General features: G+C 38.0%; 16 non-coding genes across 16 annotated transcripts; 13 read left to right on the top strand and 3 right to left on the bottom strand.

Moving 5' to 3' along the window:
* The first annotated feature begins 878 nt into the window (after positions 1–878).
* On the top strand, positions 879–951 carry TRNAF-GAA (transfer RNA phenylalanine (anticodon GAA)). The gene has a single exon. It is a non-coding gene; the product is annotated as a tRNA-Phe (tRNA).
* Positions 952–1,428: 477 nt separating this feature from the next.
* TRNAL-CAG (transfer RNA leucine (anticodon CAG)) lies at positions 1,429–1,511 on the bottom strand. The gene has a single exon. It is a non-coding gene; the product is annotated as a tRNA-Leu (tRNA).
* Positions 1,512–2,201: 690 nt separating this feature from the next.
* Positions 2,202–2,284, bottom strand: TRNAL-CAG (transfer RNA leucine (anticodon CAG)). The gene has a single exon. It is a non-coding gene; the product is annotated as a tRNA-Leu (tRNA).
* Positions 2,285–3,200: 916 nt separating this feature from the next.
* Positions 3,201–3,273, top strand: TRNAF-GAA (transfer RNA phenylalanine (anticodon GAA)). Its single transcript has one exon. It is a non-coding gene; the product is annotated as a tRNA-Phe (tRNA).
* Positions 3,274–3,751: 478 nt separating this feature from the next.
* TRNAL-CAG (transfer RNA leucine (anticodon CAG)) lies at positions 3,752–3,834 on the bottom strand. The gene has a single exon. It is a non-coding gene; the product is annotated as a tRNA-Leu (tRNA).
* A 141-nt stretch (positions 3,835–3,975) lies between these two features.
* On the top strand, positions 3,976–4,048 carry TRNAF-GAA (transfer RNA phenylalanine (anticodon GAA)). The gene has a single exon. It is a non-coding gene; the product is annotated as a tRNA-Phe (tRNA).
* Positions 4,049–6,299: 2,251 nt separating this feature from the next.
* Positions 6,300–6,372, top strand: TRNAF-GAA (transfer RNA phenylalanine (anticodon GAA)). Its single transcript has one exon. It is a non-coding gene; the product is annotated as a tRNA-Phe (tRNA).
* A 3,026-nt stretch (positions 6,373–9,398) lies between these two features.
* On the top strand, positions 9,399–9,471 carry TRNAF-GAA (transfer RNA phenylalanine (anticodon GAA)). The gene has a single exon. It is a non-coding gene; the product is annotated as a tRNA-Phe (tRNA).
* Positions 9,472–11,722: 2,251 nt separating this feature from the next.
* TRNAF-GAA (transfer RNA phenylalanine (anticodon GAA)) lies at positions 11,723–11,795 on the top strand. The gene has a single exon. It is a non-coding gene; the product is annotated as a tRNA-Phe (tRNA).
* A 703-nt stretch (positions 11,796–12,498) lies between these two features.
* TRNAF-GAA (transfer RNA phenylalanine (anticodon GAA)) lies at positions 12,499–12,571 on the top strand. Its single transcript has one exon. It is a non-coding gene; the product is annotated as a tRNA-Phe (tRNA).
* A 2,249-nt stretch (positions 12,572–14,820) lies between these two features.
* TRNAF-GAA (transfer RNA phenylalanine (anticodon GAA)) lies at positions 14,821–14,893 on the top strand. Its single transcript has one exon. It is a non-coding gene; the product is annotated as a tRNA-Phe (tRNA).
* Positions 14,894–15,594: 701 nt separating this feature from the next.
* Positions 15,595–15,667, top strand: TRNAF-GAA (transfer RNA phenylalanine (anticodon GAA)). The gene has a single exon. It is a non-coding gene; the product is annotated as a tRNA-Phe (tRNA).
* Positions 15,668–16,370: 703 nt separating this feature from the next.
* TRNAF-GAA (transfer RNA phenylalanine (anticodon GAA)) lies at positions 16,371–16,443 on the top strand. Its single transcript has one exon. It is a non-coding gene; the product is annotated as a tRNA-Phe (tRNA).
* Positions 16,444–17,144: 701 nt separating this feature from the next.
* On the top strand, positions 17,145–17,217 carry TRNAF-GAA (transfer RNA phenylalanine (anticodon GAA)). The gene has a single exon. It is a non-coding gene; the product is annotated as a tRNA-Phe (tRNA).
* Positions 17,218–19,470: 2,253 nt separating this feature from the next.
* On the top strand, positions 19,471–19,543 carry TRNAF-GAA (transfer RNA phenylalanine (anticodon GAA)). Its single transcript has one exon. It is a non-coding gene; the product is annotated as a tRNA-Phe (tRNA).
* A 3,800-nt stretch (positions 19,544–23,343) lies between these two features.
* Positions 23,344–23,416, top strand: TRNAF-GAA (transfer RNA phenylalanine (anticodon GAA)). The gene has a single exon. It is a non-coding gene; the product is annotated as a tRNA-Phe (tRNA).
* The last annotated feature ends 546 nt before the right edge of the window (positions 23,417–23,962 follow it).

Below are 23,962 nucleotides of genomic sequence, written 5' to 3'. Positions count from 1 at the left end.
ACACATTTTTTGTTTGGCCCCAAAAAAAGGCAAATTTTGAACTGAAAATGTATTAACGCCTTTGAGTTTGCCTTGCACTGCTGTAGCTTTAACTTTGTAGGTTGCTGAAATAGCTCAGTTGGGAGAGCGTTAGACTGAAGATCTAAAGGTCCCTGGTCCGATCCCGGGTTTCAGCGCGCTGTTTTTAAGTATGAGTGATTTGAGATAAAGTTCTTTCTCCATATGCATTTAGCAAGATTTTCATTCTTTGTGAAGTGCAGATATACCTGAAAAAAACAGTTTTAAGTATCTCTTTTCAGAACAGTCACTAATGCGAGAAGAAAATGAAAGTAGTTATACTGAAAAATTAAGTTGAAGTCGAAGTAGTATGGAGGAAATCAGAAAAAAAATCTGAGAAATATCAACATAAAGTGCTAAGGATCTTTAAGATTATGTGTATCTTGAGGTTTATTTTATGAGATTTTTCACCTCCCTCTTCTTACTGATAGTGCAGCAGAGAACAACATGATTGTGACAGACAGGATTGAGGATGCAGAGAGTTCTCATTGGCATTGTCCTTGGACTAATCTGGTTTGTGGAAATGTCTGAATTGTGAAAGAGGGACATAGTGAAAATGAAAAAAAAACAAAACATGATTGTAATGTAACAGAAACCTGTCAGAAGTGGGATTCAAACCCACGCCTCAAGTAGAGACTGCGACCTGAACGCAGCACCTTGGACCGCTCGGCCATCCTGACAAGCACAACTGTGGAAAATTCACACTTTCTAAAAACAAACACATTTTTTGTTTGGCCCCAAAAAAAGGCAAATTTTGAACTGAAAATTTATTAACGCCTTTGAGTTTGCCTTGCAATGCTGTAGCTTTAACTTTGTAGGTTGCTGAAATAGCTCAGTTGGGAGAGCGTTAGACTGAAGATCTAAAGGTCCCTGGTCCGATCCCGGGTTTCAGCACGCTGTTTTTAAGTATGAGTGATTTGAGATAAAGTTCTTTCTCCATATGCATTTAGCAAGATTTTCATTCTTTGTGAAGTGCAGATATACCTGAAAAAAACAGTTTTAAGTATCTCTTTTCAGAACAGTCACTAATGCGAGAAGAAAATGAAAGTAGTTATACTGAAAAATTAAGTTGAAGTCGAAGTAGTATGGAGGAAATCAGAAAAAAAATCTGAGAAATATCAACATAAAGTGCTAAGGATCTTTAAGATTTTGTGTATCTTGAGGTTTTTTTTATGAGATTTTTCACCTCCCTCTTCTTACTGATAGTGCAGCAGAGAACAACATGATTGTGACAGACAGGATTGAGGATCCAGAGGGTTCTCATTGGCTTTGTCCTTGGACTAATCTGGTTTGTGGAAATGTCTGAATTGTGACAGAGGGACATAGTGAAAATGAAAAAAAAAAAAACATGATTGTAATGTAACAGAAACCTGTCAAAAGTGGGATTCGAACCCACGCCTCAAGTAGAGACTGCGACCTGAACGCAGCGCCTTGGACCGCTCGGCCATCCTGACAAGCACAACTGTGGAAAATTCACACTTTCTAAAAACAAACACATTTTTTGTTTGGCCCCAAAAAAAGGCAAATTTTGAACTGAAAATTTATTAACGCCTTTGAGTTTGCCTTGCACTGCTGTAGCTTTAACTTTGTAGGTTGCTGAAATAGCTCAGTTGGGAGAGCGTTAGACTGAAGATCTAAAGGTCCCTGGTCCGATCCCGGGTTTCAGCGCGCTGTTTTTAAGTATGAGTGATTTGAGATAAAGTTCTTTCTCCATATGCATTTAGCAAGATTTTCATTCTTTGTGAAGTGCAGATATACCTGAAAAAAACAGTTTTAAGTATCTCTTTTCAGAACAGTCACTAATGCGAGAAGAAAATGAAAGTAGTTATACTGAAAAATTAAGTTGAAGTCGAAGTAGTATGGAGGAAATCAGAAAAAAAATCTGAGAAATATCAACATAAAGTGCTAAGGATCTTTAAGATTTTGTGTATCTTGAGGTTTTTTTTATGAGATTTTTCACCTCCCTCTTCTTACTGATAGTGCAGCAGAGAACAACATGATTGTGACAGACAGGATTGAGGATCCAGAGGGTTCTCATTGGCTTTGTCCTTGGACTAATCTGGTTTGTGGAAATGTCTGAATTGTGACAGAGGGACATAGTGAAAATGAAAAAAAAAAAACATGATTGTAATGTAACAGAAACCTGTCAAAAGTGGGATTCGAACCCACGCCTCAAGTAGAGACTGCGACCTGAACGCAGCGCCTTGGACCGCTCGGCCATCCTGACAAGCACAACTGTGGAAAATTCACACTTTCTAAAAACAAACACATTTTTTGTTTGGCCCCAAAAAAAGGCAAATTTTGAACTGAAAATTTATTAACGCCTTTGAGTTTGCCTTGCACTGCTGTAGCTTTAACTTTGTAGGTTGCTGAAATAGCTCAGTTGGGAGAGCGTTAGACTGAAGATCTAAAGGTCCCTGGTCCGATCCCGGGTTTCAGCGCGCTGTTTTTAAGTATGAGTGATTTGAGATAAAGTTCTTTCTCCATATGCATTTAGCAAGATTTTCATTCTTTGTGAAGTGCAGATATACCTGAAAAAAACAGTTTTAAGTATCTCTTTTCAGAACAGTCACTAATGCGAGAAGAAAATGAAAGTAGTTATACTGAAAAATTAAGTTGAAGTCGAAGTAGTATGGAGGAAATCAGAAACAAAATCTGAGAAATATCAACATAAAGTGCTAAGGATCTTTAAGATTATGTGTATCTTGAGGTTTATTTTATGAGATTTTTCACCTCCCTCTTCTTACTGATAGTGCAGCAGAGAACAACATGATTGTGACAGACAGGATTGAGGATCCAGAGAGTTCTCATTGGCATTGTCCTTGGACTAATCTGGTTTGTGGAAATGTCTGAATTGTGACAGAGGGACATAGTGAAAATGAAAAAAAACCAAAACATGATTGTAATGTAACAGAAACCTGTCAGAAGTGGGATTCAAACCCACGCCTCAAGTAGAGACTGCGACCTGAACGCAGCACCTTGGACCGCTCGGCCATCCTGACAAGCACAACTGTGGAAAATTCACACTTTCTAAAAACAAACACATTTTTTGTTTGGCCCCAAAAAAAGGCAAATTTTGAACTGAAAATTTATTAACGCCTTTGAGTTTGCCTTGCAATGCTGTAGCTTTAACTTTGTAGGTTGCTGAAATAGCTCAGTTGGGAGAGCGTTAGACTGAAGATCTAAAGGTCCCTGGTCCGATCCCGGGTTTCAGCACGCTGTTTTTAAGTATGAGTGATTTGAGATAAAGTTCTTTCTCCATATGCATTTAGCAAGATTTTCATTCTTTGTGAAGTGCAGATATACCTGAAAAAAACAGTTTTAAGTATCTCTTTTCAGAACAGTCACTAATGCGAGAAGAAAATGAAAGTAGTTATACTGAAAAATTAAGTTGAAGTCAAAGTAGTATGGAGGAAATCGGAGAAAAAATCTGAGAAATATCAACATAAAGTGCTAAGGATCTTTAAGATTTTGTGTATCTTGAGGTTTATTTTATGAGATTTTCCACCTCCCTCTTCTTACTGATAGTGCAGCAGAGAACAACATGATTGTGACAGACAGGATTGAGGATCCAGAGGGTTCTCATTGGCTTTGTCCTTGGACTAATCTGGTTTGTGGAAATGTCTGAATTGTGACAGAGGGACATAGTGAAAATGAAAAAAAAACAAAACATGATTGTAATGTAACAGAAACCTGTCAGAAGTGGGATTCGAACCCACGCCTCAAGTAGAGACTGCGACCTGAACGCAGCGCCTTGGACCGCTCGGCCATCCTGACAAGCACAACTGTAGAAAATTCACACTTTCTAAAAACAAACACATTTTTTGTTTGGCCCCAAAAAAAGGCAAATTTTGAACTGAAAATGTATTAATGCCTTTGAGTTTGCCTTGCAATGCTGTAGCTTTAACTTTGTAGGTTGCTGAAATAGCTCAGTTGGGAGAGCGTTAGACTGAAGATCTAAAGGTCCCTGGTCCGATCCCGGGTTTCAGCACGCTGTTTTTAAGTATGAGTGATTTGAGATAAAGTTCTTTCTCCATATGCATTTAGCAAGATTTTCATTCTTTGTGAAGTGCAGATATACCTGAAAAAAACAGTTTTAAGTATCTCTTTTCAGAACAGTCACTAATGCGAGAAGAAAATGAAAGTAGTTATACTGAAAAATTAAGTTGAAGTCGAAGTAGTATGGAGGAAATCAGAAAAAAAAGCTGAGAAATATCAACATAAAGTGCTAAGGATCTTTAAGATTTTGTGTATCTTGAGGTTTATTTTATGAGATTTTTCACCTCCCTCTTCTTACTGATAGTGCAGCAGAGAACAACATGATTGTGACAGACAGGATTGAGGATCCAGAGGGTTCTCATTGGCTTTGTCCTTGGACTAATCTGGTTGGTGGAAATGTCTGAATTGTGACAGAGGGACATAGTGAAAATGAAAAAAAAAAAAACATGATTGTAATGTAACAGAAACCTGTCAGAAGTGAAATTCGAACCCACGCCTCAAGTAGAGACTGTGACCTGAACGCAGCGCCTTGGACCGCTCGGCCATCCTGACAAGCACAACTGTGGAAAATTCACACTTTCTAAAAACAAACACATTTTTTGTTTGGCCCCAAAAAAATGCAAATTTTGAACTGGAAATGTATTAACGCCTTTGAGTTTGCCTTGCAATGCTGTAGCTTTAACTTTGTAGGTTGCTGAAATAGCTCAGTTGGGAGAGCGTTAGACTGAAGATCTAAAGGTCCCTGGTCTGATCCCGGGTTTCAGCGCGCTGTTTTTAAGTATGAGTGATTTGAGATAAAGTTCTTTCTCCATATGCATTTAGCAAGATTTTCATTCTTTGTGAAGTGCAGATATACCTGAAAAAAACAGTTTTAAGTATCTCTTTTCAGAACAGTCACTAATGCGAGAAGAAAATGAAAGTAGTTATACTGAAAAATTAAGTTGAAGTCGAAGTAGTATGGAGGAAATCAGAAAAAAAATCTGAGAAATATCAACATAAAGTGCTAAGGATCTTTAAGATTTTGTGTATCTTGAGGTTTATTTTATGAGATATTTCACCTCCCTCTTCTTACTGATAGTGCAGCAGAGAACAACATGATTGTGACAGACAGGATTGAGGATCCAGAGGGTTCTCATTGGCTTTGTCCTTGGACTAATCTGGTTTGTGGAAATGTCTGAATTGTGACAGAGGGACATAGTGAAAATGAAAAAAAAAAAAACATGATTGTAATGTAACAGAAACCTGTCAGAATTGGGATTCGAACCCACGCCTCAAGTAGAGACTGCGACCTGAACGCAGCGCCTTGGACCGCTCGGCCATCCTGACAAGCACAACTGTGGAAAATTCACACTTTCTAAAAACAAACACATTTTTTGTTTGGCCCCAAAAAAATGCAAATTTTGAACTGGAAATGTATTAACGCCTTTGAGTTTGCCTTGCAATGCTGTAGCTTTAATTTTGTAGGTTGCTGAAATAGCTCAGTTGGGAGAGCGTTAGACTGAAGATCTAGAGGTCCCTTGTCCGATCCCGGGTTTCAGCACGCTGTTTTTAAGTATGAGTGATTTGAGATAAAGTTCTTTCTCCATATGCATTTAGCAAGATTTTCATTCTTTGTGAAGTGCAGATATACCTGAAAAAAACAGTTTTAAGTATCTCTTTTCAGAACAGTCACTAATGCGAGAAGAAAATGAAAGTAGTTATACTGAAAAATTAAGTTGAAGTCGAAGTAGTATAGAGGACATCGGAGAAAAAATCTGAGAAATATCAACATAAAGTGCTAAGGATCTTTAAGATTTTGTGTATCTTGAGGTTTATTTTATGAGATTTTCCACCTCCCTCTTCTTACTGATAGTGCAGCAGAGAACAACATGATTGTGACAGACAGGATTGAGGATCCAGAGGGTTCTCATTGGCTTTGTCCTTGGACTAATCTGGTTTGTGGAAATGTCTGAATTGTGACAGAGGGACATAGTGAAAATGAAAAAAAAAACAAAACATGATTTTAATGTAATAGAAACCTGTAAGAAGTGGAATTCAAACCCACGCCTCAAGTAGAGACTGCAACCTGAACGCAGCGCCTTGGACCGCTCGGCCATCCTGACAAGCACAACTGATGAAAATTCACACTTTCTAAAAACAAACACATTTTTTGTTTGGCCCCAAAAAAAGGCAAATTTTGAACTGAAAATGTATTAACGCCTTTGAGTTTGCCTTGCAATGCTGTAGCTTTAACTTTGTAGGTTGCTGAAATAGCTCAGTTGGGAGAGCGTTAGACTGAAGATCTAAAGGTCCCTGGTCCGATCCCGGGTTTCAGCACGCTGTTTTTAAGTATGAGTGATTTGAGATAAAGTTCTTTCTCCATATGCATTTAGCAAGATTTTCATTCTTTGTGAAGTGCAGATATACCTGAAAAAAACAGTTTTAAGTATCTCTTTTCAGAACAGTCACTAATGCGAGAAGAAAATGAAAGTAGTTATACTGAAAAATTAAGTTGAAGTCGAAGTAGTATGGAGGAAATCGGAGAAAAAATCTGAGAAATATCAACATAAAGTGCTAAGGATCTTTAAGATTTTGTGTATCTTGAGGTTTATTTTATGAGATTTTCCACCTCCCTCTTCTTACTGATAGTGCAGCAGAGAACAACATGATTGTGACAGACAGGATTGAGGATCCAGAGGGTTCTCATTGGCTTTGTCCTTGGACTAATCTGGTTTGTGGAAATGTCTGAATTGTGACAGAGGGACATAGTGAAAATGAAAAAAAAAAAAACATGATTGAAATGTAACAGAAACCTGTCAGAAGTGGGATTCGAAACCACGCCTCAAGTAGAGACTGCGACCTGAATGCAGCGCCTTGGACCGCTCGGCCATCCTGACAAGCACAACTGTGGAAAATTCACACTTTCTAAAAACAAACACATTTTTTGTTTGACCCCAAAAAAAGGCAAATTTTGAACTGAAAATTTATTAACGCCTTTGAGTTTGCCTTGCAATGCTGTAGCTTTAACTTTGTAGGTTGCTGAAATAGCTCAGTGGGGAGAGCGTTAGACTGAAGATCTAAAGGTCCCTGGTCCGATCCCGGGTTTCAGCACGCTGTTTTTAAGTATGAGTGATTTGAGATAAAGTTCTTTCTCCATATGCATTTAGCAAGATTTTCATTCTTTGTGAAGTGCAGATATACCTGAAAAAAACAGTTTTAAGTATCTCTTTTCAGAACAGTCACTAATGCGATAAGAAAATGAAAGTAGTTATACTGAAAAATTAAGTTGAAGTCGAAGTAGTATGGAGGAAATCAGAAAAAAAATCTGAGAAATATCAACATAAAGTGCTAAGGATCTTTAAGATTTTGTGTATCTTGAGGTTTATTTTATGAGATTTTTCACCTCCCTCTTCTTACTGATAGTGCAGCAGAGAACAACATGATTGTGACAGACAGGATTGAGGATCCAGAGGGTTCTCATTGGCTTTGTCCTTGGACTAATCTGGTTTGTGGAAATGTCTGAATTGTGACAGAGGGACATAGTGAAAATGAAAAAAAACAAAAACATGATTGAAATGTAACAGAAACCTGTCAGAAGTGGGATTCGAACCCACGCCTCAAGTAGAGACTGCGACCTGAATGCAGCGCCTTGGACCGCTCGGCCATCCTGACAAGCACAACTGTGGAAAATTCACACTTTCTAAAAACAAACACATTTTTTGTTTGGCCCCAAAAAAAGGCAAATTTTGAACTGAAAATTTATTAACGCCTTTGAGTTTGCCTTGCAATGCTGTAGCTTTAACTTTGTAGGTTGCTGAAATAGCTCAGTTGGGAGAGCGTTAGACTGAAGATCTAAAGGTCCCTGGTCTGATCCCGGGTTTCAGCGCGCTGTTTTTAAGTATGAGTGATTTGAGATAAAGTTCTTTCTCCATATGCATTTAGCAAGATTTTCATTCTTTGTGAAGTGCAGATATACCTGAAAAAAACAGTTTTAAGTATCTCTTTTCAGAACAGTCACTAATGCGAGAAGAAAATGAAAGTAGTTATACTGAAAAATTAAGTTGAAGTCGAAGTAGTATGGAGGAAATCAGAAAAAAAATCTGAGAAATATCAACATAAAGTGCTAAGGATCTTTAAGATTTTGTGTATCTTGAGGTTTATTTTATGAGATATTTCACCTCCCTCTTCTTACTGATAGTGCAGCAGAGAACAACATGATTGTGAAAGACAGGATTGAGGATCCAGAGGGTTCTCATTGGCTTTGTCCTTGGACTAATCTGGTTTGTGGAAATGTCTGAATTGTGACAGAGGGACATAGTGAAAATGAAAAAAAAAAAAACATGATTGTAATGTAACAGAAACCTGTCAGAATTGGGATTCGAACCCACGCCTCAAGTAGAGACTGCGACCTGAACGCAGCGCCTTGGACCGCTCGGCCATCCTGACAAGCACAACTGTGGAAAATTCACACTTTCTAAAAACAAACACATTTTTTGTTTGGCCCCAAAAAAATGCAAATTTTGAACTGGAAATGTATTAACGCCTTTGAGTTTGCCTTGCAATGCTGTAGCTTTAATTTTGTAGGTTGCTGAAATAGCTCAGTTGGGAGAGCGTTAGACTGAAGATCTAGAGGTCCCTTGTCCGATCCCGGGTTTCAGCACGCTGTTTTTAAGTATGAGTGATTTGAGATAAAGTTCTTTCTCCATATGCATTTAGCAAGATTTTCATTCTTTGTGAAGTGCAGATATACCTGAAAAAAACAGTTTTAAGTATCTCTTTTCAGAACAGTCACTAATGCGAGAAGAAAATGAAAGTAGTTATACTGAAAAATTAAGTTGAAGTCGAAGTAGTATAGAGGACATCGGAGAAAAAATCTGAGAAATATCAACATAAAGTGCTAAGGATCTTTAAGATTTTGTGTATCTTGAGGTTTATTTTATGAGATTTTCCACCTCCCTCTTCTTACTGATAGTGCAGCAGAGAACAACATGATTGTGACAGACAGGATTGAGGATCCAGAGGGTTCTCATTGGCTTTGTCCTTGGACTAATCTGGTTTGTGGAAATGTCTGAATTGTGACAGAGGGACATAGTGAAAATGAAAAAAAAAACAAAACATGATTTTAATGTAATAGAAACCTGTAAGAAGTGGAATTCAAACCCACGCCTCAAGTAGAGACTGCAACCTGAACGCAGCGCCTTGGACCGCTCGGCCATCCTGACAAGCACAACTGATGAAAATTCACACTTTCTAAAAACAAACACATTTTTTGTTTGGCCCCAAAAAAAGGCAAATTTTGAACTGAAAATGTATTAACGCCTTTGAGTTTGCCTTGCAATGCTGTAGCTTTAACTTTGTAGGTTGCTGAAATAGCTCAGTTGGGAGAGCGTTAGACTGAAGATCTAAAGGTCCCTGGTCCGATCCCGGGTTTCAGCACGCTGTTTTTAAGTATGAGTGATTTGAGATAAAGTTCTTTCTCCATATGCATTTAGCAAGATTTTCATTCTTTGTGAAGTGCAGATATACCTGAAAAAAACAGTTTTAAGTATCTCTTTTCAGAACAGTCACTAATGCGAGAAGAAAATGAAAGTAGTTATACTGAAAAATTAAGTTGAAGTCGAAGTAGTATGGAGGAAATCGGAGAAAAAATCTGAGAAATATCAACATAAAGTGCTAAGGATCTTTAAGATTTTGTGTATCTTGAGGTTTATTTTATGAGATTTTCCACCTCCCTCTTCTTACTGATAGTGCAGCAGAGAACAACATGATTGTGACAGACAGGATTGAGGATCCAGAGGGTTCTCATTGGCTTTGTCCTTGGACTAATCTGGTTTGTGGAAATGTCTGAATTGTGACAGAGGGACATAGTGAAAATGAAAAAAAAAAAAACATGATTGAAATGTAACAGAAACCTGTCAGAAGTGGGATTCGAAACCACGCCTCAAGTAGAGACTGCGACCTGAATGCAGCGCCTTGGACCGCTCGGCCATCCTGACAAGCACAACTGTGGAAAATTCACACTTTCTAAAAACAAACACATTTTTTGTTTGACCCCAAAAAAAGGCAAATTTTGAACTGAAAATTTATTAACGCCTTTGAGTTTGCCTTGCAATGCTGTAGCTTTAACTTTGTAGGTTGCTGAAATAGCTCAGTGGGGAGAGCGTTAGACTGAAGATCTAAAGGTCCCTGGTCCGATCCCGGGTTTCAGCACGCTGTTTTTAAGTATGAGTGATTTGAGATAAAGTTCTTTCTCCATATGCATTTAGCAAGATTTTCATTCTTTGTGAAGTGCAGATATACCTGAAAAAAACAGTTTTAAGTATCTCTTTTCAGAACAGTCACTAATGCGATAAGAAAATGAAAGTAGTTATACTGAAAAATTAAGTTGAAGTCGAAGTAGTATGGAGGAAATCAGAAAAAAAATCTGAGAAATATCAACATAAAGTGCTAAGGATCTTTAAGATTTTGTGTATCTTGAGGTTTATTTTATGAGATTTTTCACCTCCCTCTTCTTACTGATAGTGCAGCAGAGAACAACATGATTGTGACAGACAGGATTGAGGATCCAGAGGGTTCTCATTGGCTTTGTCCTTGGACTAATCTGGTTTGTGGAAATGTCTGAATTGTGACAGAGGGACATAGTGAAAATGAAAAAAAACAAAAACATGATTGAAATGTAACAGAAACCTGTCAGAAGTGGGATTCGAACCCACGCCTCAAGTAGAGACTGCGACCTGAATGCAGCGCCTTGGACCGCTCGGCCATCCTGACAAGCACAACTGTGGAAAATTCACACTTTCTAAAAACAAACACATTTTTTGTTTGGCCCCAAAAAAAGGCAAATTTTGAACTGAAAATTTATTAACGCCTTTGAGTTTGCCTTGCAATGCTGTAGCTTTAACTTTGTAGGTTGCTGAAATAGCTCAGTTGGGAGAGCGTTAGACTGAAGATCCAAAGGTCCCTGGTCCGATCCCGGGTTTCAGCACGCTGTTTTTAAGTATGAGTGATTTGAGATAAAGTTCTTTCTCCATATGCATTTAGCAAGATTTTCATTCTGTGTGAAGTGCAGATATACCTGAAAAAAACAGTTTTAAGTATCTCTTTTCAGAACAGTCACTAATGCGAGAAGAAAATGAAAGTAGTTATACTGAAAAATTAAGTTGAAGTCGAAGTAGTATGGAGGAAATCGGAGAAAAAATCTGAGAAATATCAACATAAAGTGCTAAGGATCTTTAAGATTTTGTGTATCTTGAGGTTTATTTTATGAGATTTTCCACCTCCCTCTTCTTACTGATAGTGCAGCAGAGAACAACATGATTGTGACAGACAGGATTGAGGATCCAGAGGGTTCTCATTGGCTTTGTCCTTGGACTAATCTGGTTTGTGGAAATGTCTGAATTGTGACAGAGGGACATAGTGAAAATCAAAAAAAAACAAAACATGATTTTAATGTAATAGAAACCTGTCAGAAGTGGAATTCAAACCCACGCCTCAAGTAGAGACTGCAACCTGAACGCAGCGCCTTGGACCGCTCGGCCATCCTGACAAGCACAACTGTTGAAAATTCACACTTTCTAAAAACAAACACATTTTTTGTTTGGCCCCAAAAAAAGGCAAATTTTGAACTGAAAATGTATTAACGCCTTTGAGTTTGCCTTGCAATGCTGTAGCTTTAACTTTGTAGGTTGCTGAAATAGCTCAGTTGGGAGAGCGTTAGACTGAAGATCTAAAGGTCCCTGGTTTGAACCCGGGTTTCAGCACGCTGTTTTTATTTATGAGTGATTTGAGATAAAGTTCTTTCTCCATATGCATTTAGCAAGATTTTCATTCTTTGTGAAGTGCAGATATACCTGAAAAAAACAGTTTTAAGTATCTCTTTTCAGAACAGTCACTAATGCGAGAAGAAAATGAAAGTAGTTATACTGAAAAATTAAGTTGAAGTCGAAGTAGTATGGAGGAAATCGGAGAAAAAATCTGAGAAATATCAACATAAAGTGCTAAGGATCTTTAAGATTTTGTGTATCTTGAGGTTTATTTTATGAGATTTTCCACCTCCCTCTTCTTACTGATAGTGCAGCAGAGAACAACATGATTGTGACAGACAGGATTGAGGATCCAGAGGGTTCTCATTGGCTTTGTCCTTGGACTAATCTGGTTTGTGGAAATGTCTGAATTGTGACAGAGGGACATAGTGAAAATGAAAAAAAAAACAAAACATGATTGAAATGTAACAGAAACCTGTCAGAAGTGGGATTCGAACCCACGCCTCAAGTAGAGACAGCGACCTGAATGCAGCGCCTTGGACCGCTCGGCCATCCTGACAAGCACAACTGTGGAAAATTCACACTTTCTAAAAACAAACACATTTTTTGTTTGGCCCCAAAAAAAGGCAAATTTTGAACTGAAAATTTATTAACGCCTTTGAGTTTGCCTTGCAATGCTGTAGCTTTAACTTTGTAGGTTGCTGAAATAGCTCAGTTGGGAGAGCGTTAGACTGAAGATCTAAAGGTCCCTGGTCCGATCCCGGGTTTCAGCACGCTGTTTTTAAGTATGAGTGATTTGAGATAAAGTTCTTTCTCTATATGCATTTAGCAAGATTTTCATTCTTTGTGAAGTGCAGATATACCTGAAAAAAACAGTTTTAAGTATCTCTTTTCAGAACAGTCACTAATGCGATAAGAAAATGAAAGTAGTTATACTGAAAAATTAAGTTGAAGTCGAAGTAGTATGGAGGAAATCAGAAAAATAATCTGAGAAATATCAACATAAAGTGCTAAGGATCTTTAAGATTTTGTGTATCTTGAGGTTTATTTTATGAGATTTTTCACCTCCCTCTTCTTACTGATAATGCAGCAGAGAACAACATGATTGTGACAGACAGGATTGAGGATCCAGAGAGTTCTCATTGGCTTTGTCCTTGGACTAATCTGGTTTGTGGAAATGTCTGAATTGTGACAGAGGGACATAGTGAAAATGAAAAAAAAACAAAACATGATTGTAATGTAACAGAAACCTGTCAGAAGTGGGATTCAAACCCACGCCTCAAGTAGAGACTGCGACCTGAACGCAGCGCCTTGGACCGCTCGGCCATCCTGACAAGCACAACTGTGGAAAATTCACACTTTCTAAAAACAAACACATTTTTTGTTTGGCCCCAAAAAAAGGCAAATTTTGAACTGAAAATTTATTAACGCCTTTGAGTTTGCCTTGCAATGCTGTAGCTTTAACTTTGTAGGTTGCTGAAATAGCTCAGTTGGGGAGCGTTAGGCTGAAGATCTAAAGGTCCCTGATCCGATCCCGGGTTTCAGCACGCTGTTTTTAAGTATGAGTGATTTGAGATCAAGTTCTTTCTCCATATGCATTTAGCAAGATTTTCATTCTTTGTGAAGTGCAGATATACCTGAAAAAACAGTTTTAAGTATCTCTTTTCAGAACAGTCACTAATGCGAGAAGAAAATGAAAGTAGTTATACTGAAAAATTAAGTTGAAGTTGAAGTAGTATGGAGGAAATCGGAGAAAAAATCTGAGAAATATCAACATAATGTGCTAAGGATGTTTAAGATTTTGTGTATCTTGAGGTTTATTTTATGAGATTTTCCACCTCCCTCTTCTTACTGATAGTGCAGCAGAGAACAACATGGTTGTGACAGACAGGATTGAGGATCCAGAGGGTTCTCATTGGCTTTGTCCTTGGACTAATCTGGTTTGTGGAAATGTCTGACTTGTGACAGAGGGACATAGTGAAAATGAAAAAAAAACAAAACATGATTGTAATGTAACAGAAACCTGTCAGACGTGGGATTCGAACCCACGCCTCAAGTAGAGACTGCGACCTGAACGCAGCGCTTTGGACCGCTCGGCCATCCTGACAAGCACAACTGTGGAAAATTCACACTTTCTAAAAACAAACACATTTTTTGTTTGGCCCCAAAAAAAGGCAAATTTTGAACTGAAAATTTATTAACGCCTTTGAGTTTGCCTTGCAATGCTGTAGCTTTAACTTTGTAGGTTGCTGAAATAGCTCAGTTGGGAGAGCGTTAGACTGAAGATCTAGAGGTCCCTAGTCCGATCCCGGGTTTCAGCACGCTGTTTTTAAGTATGAGTGATTTGAGATAAAGTTCTTTCTCCATATGCATTTAGAAAGATTTTCATTCTTTGTGAAGTGCAGATATACCTGAAAAAAACAGTTTTAAGTATCTCTTTTCAGAACAGTCACTAATGCGAGAAGAAAATGAAAGTAGTTATACTGAAAAATTAAGTTGAAGTCGAAGTAGTATGGAGGAAATCAGAAAAAAAATCTGAGAAATATCAACATAAAGTGCTAAGGATCTTTAAGGTTTTGTGTATCTTGAGGTTTATTTTATGAGATTTTTCACCTCCCTCTTCTTACTGATAGTGCAGCAGAGAACAACATGATTGTGACAGACAGGATTGAGGATCCAGAGGGTTCTCATTGGCTTTGTCCTTGGACTAATCTGGTTTGTGGAAATGTCTGAATTGTGACAGAGGAACATAGTGAAAATGAAAAAAGAAAAAACATGATTGTAATGTAACAGAAACCTGTCAGAAGTGGGATTCGAACGCACGCCTCAAGTAGAAACTGCGACCTGAACGCAGCGCCTTGGACCGCTCGGCCATCCTGACAAGCACAACTGTGGAAAATTCACACTTTCTAAAAACAAACACATTTTTTGTTTGGCCCCAAAAAAAGGCAAATTTTGAACTGAAAATTTATTAACGCCTTTGAGTTTGCCTTGCAATGCTGTAGCTTTAACTTTGTAGGTTGCTGAAATAGCTCAGTTGGGAGAGCGTTAGACTGAAGATCTAAAGGTCCCTGGTCCGAACCCGGGTTTCAGCACGCTGTTTTTAAGTATGAGTGATTTGAGATAAAGTTCTTTCTCCATATGCATATAGCAAGATTTTCATTCTTTGTGAAGTGCAGATATACCTGAAAAAAACAGTTTTAAGTATCTCTTTTCAGAACAGTCACTAATGCGAGAAGAAAATGAAAGTAGTTATACTGAAAAATTAAGTTGAAGTCGAAGTAGTATGGAGGAAATCAGAAAAAAAATCTGAGAAATATCAACATAAAGTGCTAAGGATCTTTAAGATTTTGTGTATCTTGAGGTTTATTTTATGAGATTTTTCACCTCCCTCTTCTTACTGATAGTGCAGCAGAGAACAACATGATTGTGACAGACAGGATTGAGGATCCAGAGGGTTCTCATTGGCTTTGTCCTTGGACTAATCTGGTTTGTGGAAATGTCTGAATTGTGACAGAGGAACATAGTGAAAATGAAAAAAGAAAAAACATGATTGTAATGTAACAGAAACCTGTCAGAAGTGGGATTCGAACCCACGCCTCAAGTAGAAACTGCGACCTGAACGCAGCGCCTTGGACCGCTCGGCCATCCTGACAAGCACAACTGTGGAAAATTCACACTTTCTAAAAACAAACACATTTTTTGTTTGGCCCCAAAAAAAGGCAAATTTTGAACTGAAAATTTATTAACGCCTTTGAGTTTGCCTTGCAATGCTGTAGCTTTAACTTTGTAGGTTGCTGAAATAGCTCAGTTGGGAGAGCGTTAGACTGAAGATCTAAAGGTCCCTGGTCCGAACCCGGGTTTCAGCACGCTGTTTTTAAGTATGAGTGATTTGAGATAAAGTTCTTTCTCCATATGCATATAGCAAGATTTTCATTCTTTGTGAAGTGCAGATATACCTGAAAAAAACAGTTTTAAGTATCTCTTTTCAGAACAGTCACTAATGCGAGAAGAAAATGAAAGTAGTTATACTGAAAAATTAAGTTGAAGTCGAAGTAGTATGGAGGAAATCAGAAAAAAAAATCTGAGAAATATCAACATAAAGTGCTAAGGATCTTTAAGATTTTGTGTATCTTGAGGTTTATTTTATGAGATTTTTCACCTCCCTCTTCTTACTGATAGTGCAGCAGAGAACAACATGATTGTGACAGACAGGATTGAGGATCCAGAGGGTTCTCATTGGCTTTGTCCTTGGACCAATCTGGTTTGTGGAAATGTCTGAATTGTGACAGAGGGACATAGTGAAAATGAAAAAAAAACAAAACATGATTGTAATGTAACAGAAACCTGTCAGAAGTGGGATTCAAACCCACGCCTCAAGTAGAGACTGCAACCTGAACGCAGCGCCTTGGACCGCTCGGCCATCCTGACAAGCACAACTGTTGAAAATTCACACTTTCTAAAAACAAACACATTTTTTGTTTGGCCACAAAAAAAGGCAAATTTTGAACTGAAAATGTATTAACGCCTTTGAGTTTGCCTTGCAATGCTGTAGCTTTAACTTTGTAGGTTGCTGAAATAGCTCAGTTGGGAGAGCGTTAGACTGAAGATCTAAAGGTCCCTGGTTTGAACCCGGGTTTCAGCACGCTGTTTTTATTTATGAGTGATTTGAGATAAAGTTCTTTCTCCATATGCATTTAGCAAGATTTTCATTCTTTGTGAAGTGCAGATATACCTGAAAAAAACAGTTTTAAGTATCTCTTTTCAGAACAGTCACTAATGCGAGAAGAAAATGAAAGTAGTTATACTGAAAAATTAAGTTGAAGTCGAAGTAGTATGGAGGAAATCGGAGAAAAAATCTGAGAAATATCAACATAAAGTGCTAAGGATCTTTAAGATTTTGTGTATCTTGAGGTTTATTTTATGAGATTTTCCACCTCCCTCTTCTTACTGATAGTGCAGCAGAGAACAACATGATTGTGACAGACAGGATTGAGGATCCAGAGGGTTCTCATTGGCTTTGTCCTTGGACTAATCTGGTTTGTGGAAATGTCTGAATTGTGACAGAGGGACATAGTGAAAATGAAAAAAAAAAAAACATGATTGAAATGTAACAGAAACCTGTCAGAAGTGGGATTCGAAACCACGCCTCAAGTAGAGACTGCGACCTGAATGCAGCGCCTTGGACCGCTCGGCCATCCTGACAAGCACAACTGTGGAAAATTCACACTTTCTAAAAACAAACACATTTTTTGTTTGACCCCAAAAAAAGGCAAATTTTGAACTGAAAATTTATTAACGCCTTTGAGTTTGCCTTGCAATGCTGTAGCTTTAACTTTGTAGGTTGCTGAAATAGCTCAGTTGGGAGAGCGTTAGACTGAAGATCTAAAGGTCCCTGGTCCGATCCCGGGTTTCAGCACGCTGTTTTTAAGTATGAGTGATTTGAGATAAAGTTCTTTCTCCATATGCATTTAGCAAGATTTTCATTCTTTGTGAAGTGCAGATATACCTGAAAAAAACAGTTTTAAGTATCTCTTTTCAGAACAGTCACTAATGCGATAAGAAAATGAAAGTAGTTATACTGAAAAATTAAGTTGAAGTCGAAGTATTATGGAGGAAATCAGAAAAAAAATCTGAGAAATATCAACATAAAGTGCTAAGGATCTTTAAGATTTTGTGTATCTTGAGGTTTATTTTATGAGATTTTTCACCTCCCTCTTCTTACTGATAGTGCAGCAGAGAACAACATGATTGTGACAGACAGGATTGAGGATCCAGAGGGTTCTCATTGGCTTTGTCCTTGGACTAATCTGGTTTGTGGAAATGTCTGAATTGTGACAGAGGGACATAGTGAAAATGAAAAAAAACAAAAACATGATTGAAATGTAACAGAAACCTGTCAGAAGTGGGATTCGAACCCACGCCTCAAGTAGAGACTGCGACCTGAATGCAGCGCCTTGGACCGCTCGGCCATCCTGACAAGCACAACTGTGGAAAATTCACACTTTCTAAAAACAAACACATTTTTTGTTTGGCCCCAAAAAAAGGCAAATTTTGAACTGAAAATTTATTAACGCCTTTGAGTTTGCCTTGCAATGCTGTAGCTTTAACTTTGTAGGTTGCTGAAATAGCTCAGTTGGGAGAGCGTTAGACTGAAGATCCAAAGGTCCCTGGTCCGATCCCGGGTTTCAGCACGCTGTTTTTAAGTATGAGTGATTTGAGATAAAGTTCTTTCTCCATATGCATTTAGCAAGATTTTCATTCTGTGTGAAGTGCAGATATACCTGAAAAAAACAGTTTTAAGTATCTCTTTTCAGAACAGTCACTAATGCGAGAAGAAAATGAAAGTAGTTATACTGAAAAATTAAGTTGATGTCGAAGTAGTATGGAGGAAATCGGAGAAAAAATCTGAGAAATATCAACATAAAGTGCTAAGGATCTTTAAGATTTTGTGTATCTTGAGGTTTATTTTATGAGATTTTCCACCTCCCTCTTCTTACTGATAGTGCAGCAGAGAACAACATGATTGTGACAGACAGGATTGAGGATCCAGAGGGTTCTCATTGGCTTTGTCCTTGGACTAATCTGGTTTGTGGAAATGTCTGAATTGTGACAGAGGGACATAGTGAAAATCAAAAAAAAACAAAACATGATTTTAATGTAATAGAAACCTGTCAGAAGTGGAATTCAAACCCACGCCTCAAGTAGAGACTGCAACCTGAACGCAGCGCCTTGGACCGCTCGGCCATCCTGACAAGCACAACTGTTGAAAATTCACACTTTCTAAAAACAAACACATTTTTTGTTTGGCCCCAAAAAAAGGCAAATTTTGAACTGAAAATGTATTAACGCCTTTGAGTTTGCCTTGCAATGCTGTAGCTTTAACTTTGTAGGTTGCTGAAATAGCTCATTTGGGAGAGCGTTAGACTGAAGATCTAAAGGTCCCTGGTTTGAACCCGGGTTTCAGCACGCCGTTTTTATTTATGAGTGATTTGAGATAAAGTTCTTTCTCCATATGCATTTAGCAAGATTTTCATTCTTTGTGAAGTGCAGATATACCTGAAAAAAACAGTTTTAAGTATCTCTTTTCAGAACAGTCACTAATGCGAGAAGAAAATGAAAGTAGTTATACTGAAAAATTAAGTTGAAGTCGAAGTAGTATGGAGGAAATCGGAGAAAAAATCTGAGAAATATCAACATAAAGTGCTAAGGATCTTTAAGATTTTGTGTATCTTGAGGTTTATTTTATGAGATTTTCCACCTCCCTCTTCTTACTGATAGTGCAGCAGAGAACAACATGATTGTGACAGACAGGATTGAGGATCCAGAGGGTTCTCATTGGCTTTGTCCTTGGACTAATCTGGTTTGTGGAAATGTCTGAATTGTGACAGAGGGACATAGTGAAAATGAAAAAAAAAACAAAACATGATTGAAATGTAACAGAAACCTGTCAGAAGTGGGATTCGAACCCACGCCTCAAGTAGAGACAGCGACCTGAATGCAGCGCCTTGGACCGCTCGGCCATCCTGACAAGCACAACTGTGGAAAATTCACACTTTCTAAAAACAAACACATTTTTTGTTTGGCCCCAAAAAAAGGCAAATTTTGAACTGAAAATTTATTAACGCCTTTGAGTTTGCCTTGCAATGCTGTAGCTTTAACTTTGTAGGTTGCTGAAATAGCTCAGTTGGGAGAGCGTTAGACTGAAGATCTAAAGGTCCCTGGTCCGATCCCGGGTTTCAGCACGCTGTTTTTAAGTATGAGTGATTTGAGATAAAGTTCTTTCTCCATATGCATTTAGCAAGATTTTCATTCTTTGTGAAGTGCAGATATACCTGAAAAAAACAGTTTTAAGTATCTCTTTTCAGAACAGTCACTAATGCGATAAGAAAATGAAAGTAGTTATACTGAAAAATTAAGTTGAAGTCGAAGTAGTATGGAGGAAATCAGAAAAATAATCTGAGAAATATCAACATAAAGTGCTAAGGATCTTTAAGATTTTGTGTATCTTGAGGTTTATTTTATGAGATTTTTCACCTCCCTCTTCTTACTGATAATGCAGCAGAGAACAACATGATTGTGACAGACAGGATTGAGGATCCAGAGAGTTCTCATTGGCTTTGTCCTTGGACTAATCTGGTTTGTGGAAATGTCTGAATTGTGACAGAGGGACATAGTGAAAATGAAAAAAAAAACAAAACATGATTGTAATGTAACAGAAACCTGTCAGAAGTGGGATTCAAACCCACGCCTCAAGTAGAGACTGCGACCTGAACGCAGCGCCTTGGACCGCTCGGCCATCCTGACAAGCACAACTGTGGAAAATTCACACTTTCTAAAAACAAACACATTTTTTGTTTGGCCCCAAAAAAAGGCAAATTTTGAACTGAAAATTTATTAACGCCTTTGAGTTTGCCTTGCAATGCTGTAGCTTTAACTTTGTAGGTTGCTGAAATAGCTCAGTTGGGGAGCGTTAGGCTGAAGATCTAAAGGTCCCAGATCCGATCCCGGGTTTCAGCACGCTGTTTTTAAGTATGAGTGATTTGAGATCAAGTTCTTTCTCCATATGCATTTAGCAAGATTTTCATTCTTTGTGAAGTGCAGATATACCTGAAAAAACAGTTTTAAGTATCTCTTTTCAGAACAGTCACTAATGCGAGAAGAAAATGAAATTAGTTATACTGAAAAATTAAGTTGAAGTCGAAGTAGTATGGAGAAAATCAGAAAAAAAATCTGAGAAATATCAACATAAAGTGCTAAGGATCTTTAAGATTTTGTGTATCTTGAGGTTTATTTTATGAGATTTTTCACCTCCCTCTTCTTACTGATAGTGCAGCAGAGAACAACATGATTGTGACAGACAGGATTGAGGATCCAGAGGGTTCTCATTGGCTTTGTCCTTGGACTAATCTGGTTTGTGGAAATGTCTGAATTGTGACAGAGGGACATAGTGAAAATGAAAAAAAAAAAAAACATGATTGTAATGTAACAGAAACCTGTCAGAAGTGAGATTCGAACCCACGCCTCAAGTAGAGACTGCGACCTGAACGCAGCGCCTTGGACCGCTCAGCCATCCTGACAAGCACACCTGTGGAAAATTCACACTTTCTAAAAACAAACACATTTTTTGTTTGGCCCCAAAAAAAGGCAAATTTTGAACTGAAAATGTATTAACGCCTTTGAGTTTGCCTTGCTATGCTGTAGCTTTTACTTTGTAGGTTGCTGAAATAGCTCAGTTGGGAGAGCGTTAGACTGAAGATCTAAAGGTCCCTGGTCTGATCCCGGGTTTCAGCACGCTGTTTTTAAGTATGAGTGATTTGAGATAAAGTTCTTTCTCCATATGCATTTAGCAAGATTTTCATTCTTTGTGAAGTGCAGATATACCTGAAAAAAACAGTTTTAAGTATCTCTTTTCAGAACAGTCACTAATGCGAGAAGAAAATGAAAGTAGTTATACTGAAAAATTAAGTTGAAGTCGAAGTAGTATGGAGGAAATCGGAGAAAAAATCTGAGAAATATCAACATAAAGTGCTAAGGATCTTTAAGATTTTGTGTATCTTGAGGTTTATTTTATGAGATTTTTAACCTCCCTCTTCTTACTGATAGTGCAGCAGAGAACAACATGATTGTGACAGACAGGATTGAGGATCCAGAGGGTTCTCATTGGCTTTGTCCTTGGACTAATCTGGTTTGTGGAAATGTCTGAATTGTGACAGAGGGACATAGTGAAAATGAAAAAAAAAAAACATGATTGTAATGTAACAGAAACCTGTCAGAAATGGGATTCGAACCCACACCTCAAGTAGAAACTGCGACCTGAACGCAGCGCCTTGGACTGCTCGGCCATCCTGACAAGCACAGCTGTGGAAAATTCACACTTTCGAAAAACAAACACATTTTTTGTTTGGCCCCAAAAAAATGCAAATTTTGAACTGAAAATGTATTAACGCCTTTGAGTTTGCCTTGCAATGCTGTAGCTTTAATTTTGTAGGTTGCTGAAATAGCTCAGTTGGGAGAGCGTTAGACTGAAGATCTAGAGGTCCCTGGTCCGATCCCGGGTTTCAGCACGCTGTTTTTAAGTATGAGTGATTTGAGATAAAGTTCTTTCTCCATATGCATTTAGCAAGATTTTCATTCTTTGTGAAGTGCAGATATACCTGAAAAAAACAGTTTTAAGTATCTCTTTTCAGAACAGTCACTAATGCGAGAAGAAAATGAAAGTAGTTATACTGAAAAATTAAGTTGAAGTCGAAGTAGTATAGAGGAAATCGGAGAAAAAATCTGAGAAATATCAACATAAAGTGCTAAGGATCTTTAAGATTTTGTGTATCTTGAGGTTTATTTTATGAGATTTTCCACCTCCCTCTTCTTACTGATAGTGCAGCAGAGAACAACATGATTGTGACAGACAGGATTGAGGATCCAGAGGGTTCTCATTGGCTTTGTCCTTGGACTAATCTGGTTTGTGGAAATGTCTGAATTGTGACAGAGGGACATAGTGAAAATGAAAAAAAAAAACAAAACATGATTTTAATGTAATAGAAACCTGTCAGAAGTGGAATTCAAACCCACGCCTCAAGTAGAGACTGCAACCTGAACACAGCGCCTTGGACCGCTCGGCCATCCTGACAAGCACAACTGTTGAAAATTCACACTTTCTAAAAACAAACACATTTTTTGTTTGGCCCCAAAAAAAGGCAAATTTTGAACTGAAAATGTATTAACACCTTTGAGTTTGCCTTGCAATGCTGTAGCTTTAACTTTGTAGGTTGCTGAAATAGCTCAGTTGGGAGAGCGTCAGACTGAAGATCTAGAGGTCCCTAGTCCGATCTCGGGTTTCAGCACGCTGTTTTTAAGTATGAGTGATTTGAGATAAAGTTCTTTCTCCATATGCATTTAGAAAGATTTTCATTCTTTGTGAAGTGCAGATATACCTGAAAAAAACAGTTTTAAGTATCTCTTTTCAGAACAGTCACTAATGCGAGAAGAAAATGAAAGTAGTTATACTGAAAAATTAAGTTGAAGTCGAAGTAGTATGGAGGAAATCAGAAAAAAAATCTGAGAAATATCAACATAAAGTGCTAAGGATCTTTAAGGTTTTGTGTATCTTGAGGTTTATTTTATGAGATTTTTCACCTCCCTCTTCTTACTGATAGTGCAGCAGAGAACAACATGATTGTGACAGACAGGATTGAGGATCCAGAGGGTTCTCATTGGCTTTGTCCTTGGGCTAATCTGGTTTGTGGAAATGTCTGAATTGTGACAGAGGAACATAGTGAAAATGAAAAAAGAAAAAACATGATTGTAATGTAACAGAAACCTGTCAGAAGTGGGATTCGAACCCACGCCTCAAGTAGAAACTGCGACCTGAACGCAGCGCCTTGGACCGCTCGGCCATCCTGACAAGCACAACTGTGGAAAATTCACACTTTCTAAAAACAAACACATTTTTTGTTTGGCCCCAAAAAAAGGCAAATTTTGAACTGAAAATTTATTAACGCCTTTGAGTTTGCCTTGCAATGCTGTAGCTTTAACTTTGTAGGTTGCTGAAATAGCTCAGTTGGGAGAGCGTTAGACTGAAGATCTAAAGGTCCCTGGTCCGAACCCGGGTTTCAGCACGCTGTTTTTAAGTATGAGTGATTTGAGATAAAGTTCTTTCTCCATATGCATATAGCAAGATTTTCATTCTTTGTGAAGTGCAGATATACCTGAAAAAAACAGTTTTAAGTATCTCTTTTCAGAACAGTCACTAATGCGAGAAGAAAATGAAAGTAGTTATACTGAAAAATTAAGTTGAAGTCGAAGTAGTATGGAGGAAATCAGAAAAAAAATCTGAGAAATATCAACATAAAGTGCTAAGGATCTTTAAGATTTTGTGTATCTTGAGGTTTATTTTATGAGATTTTTCACCTCCCTCTTCTTACTGATAGTGCAGCAGAGAACAACATGAGTGTGACAGACAGGATTGAGGATCCAGAGGGTTCTCATTGGCTTTGTCCTTGGACTAATCTGGTTTGTGGAAATGTCTGAATTGTGACAGAGGAACATAGTGAAAATGAAAAAAGAAAAAACATGATTGTAATGTAACAGAAACCTGTCAGAAGTGGGATTCGAACCCACGCCTCAAGTAGAAACTGCGACCTGAACGCAGCGCCTTGGACCGC

This window comes from Anomaloglossus baeobatrachus, chromosome 1, assembly GCF_048569485.1.
Source record: "Anomaloglossus baeobatrachus isolate aAnoBae1 chromosome 1, aAnoBae1.hap1, whole genome shotgun sequence".
Classification (NCBI taxonomy): Eukaryota; Metazoa; Chordata; class Amphibia; order Anura; family Aromobatidae; genus Anomaloglossus; species Anomaloglossus baeobatrachus.
Note: the sequence above shows the minus strand (reverse complement) of the source record. Positions and strands in the feature narration are given on the sequence as shown.